The sequence below is a fragment of the Malania oleifera genome, chromosome 5 (assembly GCF_029873635.1).
Source record: "Malania oleifera isolate guangnan ecotype guangnan chromosome 5, ASM2987363v1, whole genome shotgun sequence".
In the NCBI taxonomy this organism is placed as follows: Eukaryota; Viridiplantae; Streptophyta; class Magnoliopsida; order Santalales; family Ximeniaceae; genus Malania; species Malania oleifera.
This window is the reverse complement of record NC_080421.1, coordinates 62,210,324-62,213,670: the sequence shown is the minus strand read 5'-3', so window position 1 is coordinate 62,213,670 and position 3,347 is coordinate 62,210,324. Positions and strand designations below refer to the sequence as shown.

The 3,347-nt window shown below is 35.1% G+C and overlaps 1 non-coding gene across 1 annotated transcript; it reads left to right on the top strand.

Moving 5' to 3' along the window:
* Positions 1-1,770: 1,770 nt before the first annotated feature.
* On the top strand, positions 1,771-1,876 carry LOC131156817 (small nucleolar RNA R71). Its single transcript, XR_009137087.1, has one exon. It is a non-coding gene; the product is annotated as a small nucleolar RNA R71 (small nucleolar RNA).
* The last annotated feature ends 1,471 nt before the right edge of the window (positions 1,877-3,347 follow it).

The following is a 3,347-nucleotide window of genomic DNA, read 5'->3' as shown; positions in this document are numbered from 1 at the left end:
TAAAGGTATAAGTCAGTATTAATCATGGTCTAATCATCCATATTCAAATTTTTTTTTTTTCATTATATTTTCTCATCCCTCCCCCCAATTAAAGTGAAACATTGTCCTCAATGTAAAAGCATAAGAAAGACGGAAGAGATGATAATAAGGGAAGTGGAGTGTACTTGGGTGGAGAAGTAAGGGAAAAGAAAAACTAAAACTAAGGAAAAATGTACCTGAAAATTAACTAAAAATAAAATAAGATAAAAAAGAAAATGAAAAGAAAGGAAAGAAAAACATCACAGTCTATCTAGCGGAGGTTCTAAAGGAATTTCATCTAGTGGGTGCAGTTTTTTAAATTGAACTGGCGAGTCTCCAAATTTGAGCCGCCACAATGAATTATTCTTATTACCTGCACGAAAGTTAGCCTCAAATGAATTAACGCTCTTCAAAATATTAGACAATACATGTGTAGATTGACTTTCTTGTTTTAACAAGAAAGGATATTTATTCAGTATGTTTTCCAAGAAATTTACTTCTTTAGAACTAGTTTTAGAGGGAAAGTTGTAGGAACAATTACCTTTAGTTCTTTAGAAGCATCAACATTAAGATTTTTACCTGGTTCATTGAAAGTTGAACTCTCACCATTCTACTCAACTTCTTCATCTGATGCACCAATTACCTTACTATTGCAGAGATTTGCTTCGGCATTGCAATCCTTGTCATCTACTACAGTAGGTAATGACAGTTCCATGGTTGTTACTTGCACTTGAATATTTGGCTAAGATGACGGCTCGACGATTGCAGACTGCACTTGAGTATCCGGCTAGGATGACGGCTCCTTCAATTATGGTCTCACTTCCTCCGACTTTTCTTTAGCTTCATTTGTTTCAGTTGCAACTTTAGGTGTCAGGGCAACTTTTTTCTATGTCGATGAGTATCTCAGGTAGGGGAACTTCTTCTTCACTTCTCAGAGTACTAACAGCCTTCTTTGTCTCAAACAAATCCCCTGAGACATCATGTACTTGTTGATATTGTTTTCGGTACACCTAAGGATCAGTTTGAGGTTGTACTAGAAATTCCCCTTGTTCTAGGGTACTCAATTGCATGCTCAACTCATTAATGGTGCCCCGCAATTCATTCATGGTCTGAGTGTTAATCTGCATAAATTCTTGAAGTGTATTAGTCATCTGTGTCATGCTATCCTCAAAAGACTTTGCTAGTGGAATAGGAGCTTCATTAGATTGAAATCCTGGAAGTGCGTAGCTTTGATAGATCTGTTGTGGCTGATACTAATGCGGAGGAGCAACATGATCATAAGTTGGCTGCGAAGGTGGTGCATAAGACTGAGGAGGCTACTAAAACTATGAAAAAAATGGATTAGATTGATCATTCCTCTATAAGAAATTTGGGTGATTCCTCCATTCTAGATTGTAGGTGTTTGATAATGGCTGATTTGGAGGCTTGTTAACCCAATTTTCTAATTGCATCTAATCAGAACTACTCTCATTTTCTAATTCTTCTACCCTCCTTTTTAGTGCAGCAACAAGAGCTTGGAGATCAATCTCCTCTTTAACCTCATATTTACCTCCACCACCGATTGTTCTGAGAGGTAGTGTCCAATCATATCATGTATTCCATTATTTGGCACTTTCAGCTAAGTAGTTAAAGAATGACAGTGCGTGATCTGGTTCCTTTATGAAAAACTCTCCATTATACATATTTTGGATAAACTGTTTGCATTCAGAAGTAAGACCTGCATAGAAATAATTAGCTAACCTCCAAGATTCAAACTCATGATGTGGACAAATATTTATCAGATCCTTGAACCTCTCCCAACAAGCCTGGAAGGTCTCGTCACCCTTCTGCATAAATTGACTGATATGCTCCTATAGGTACTGGGTTCTATGAAAAGAAAATAATTTGTGTAAGAACTATTAATAGAGTCTAACTATTAATAGAGTTAGGTTTCAACAAGTTAAACTAGATCTTTGCCTTATCCTTCAAAGAAAAAGGAAATAAGCGGAGCTTGATATACACATCAGTTCCAATAAAGGTGGTGCAGGCTAACTCAAAGTTTGTTAAATGCTGATACGGACTCTCAGAATCTACCTCGTGGAATTGGGGTATCATTGACAACACCCCAAGGTTAATCGTGAAATTATGTGCATCATGTGGTAAAACAATGCAAGAAGGTGTGGTGGTGCATGTAGGTTACAAAAAATCCATAAGCATGCGTGGTGCAGGTGCAGCCATATATGTTTTTTTTTTTTCAAAACTCTTTTTTTCCATAAAGAAAAGCAAAATAGAAGGGAAAAAATCTAGTTCGAAACTAAATCTGACGCTCCCCGACAACGGCACCAAAAACTTGACTCACTCTAAAAATGAGCAACGCGAAGGCTATTCCAAGTATAGGAGTTTAGTCGTGTAATAATTAGCCCAAGGGTCAAATTGTCTCCTCAGTGAATGCAATTTAATTCCAAACTTTGTGTAATCCCAAAATAAAATAAGAAAAGAAAAGTTTACTGAACATGTTTCAGATTTGATTTCTTGGATTTTTGAGGTTTTTGTGACGAAATTAAAACATAACTTAAGAACCTAAAATTAAACCATAAATTAAGAACCTAATACGCATAAAATAATAATAAACGAATTACGGTAATCAAATCTTATTCAAAAAATAAATAAATATTGCATATAAGAATTTCAGACAAAAACCTAAAGATAAAAACTTTATTAACCAATTTAAGCATTCAACCACAAAATCATCAATCAAATATTACTAAAGAAATAGCCAAACAAATTCCTAAACAAAAGTAAACTAAACTCAATGATAAGTTTAAATAAAATATTTAACTAACACTTGAACAAAAAAAAAAAAAACCATTAAATAAAATAACCAAACAAGATCTCGAGCATAAATAAGCCTAACAATACTTGAACAAAAATACTCAATTCACTAATCTATCCAAACTAAATATTAAAGTAAGTATGGCAAGAATAATAAAGTAGAACAAAGGAAATAAGCAGGGGCAGATTAAACTCACAATAAAATTAACTAAAGACAAAAATACCAAACCTCAACAATAATTAAAGAGGATTAAAGTTAAATAAAACGTTAAAATAAAATCAAAGTGAAAAAGTAAGATGACAAAAGAGAGAGAAGAACAAGAGAAAGAGTAGAGAGAGTAAAGTGTAGGTGGGTGTTGAGGAGGAGAGTTGTAGCAGCTGTCTGGTTCCTATGTTCTTCACGCTGCTGCCGCTGCAAAAGCTGCCCCAAGACCTCCTTTCTCCTGCCCTCCTCTCCTGTTTGCAGCTCTCGAGTTCCCCCTCCGGCGCTGGTTTCTATGAACTCCAAAAAAAAAAAA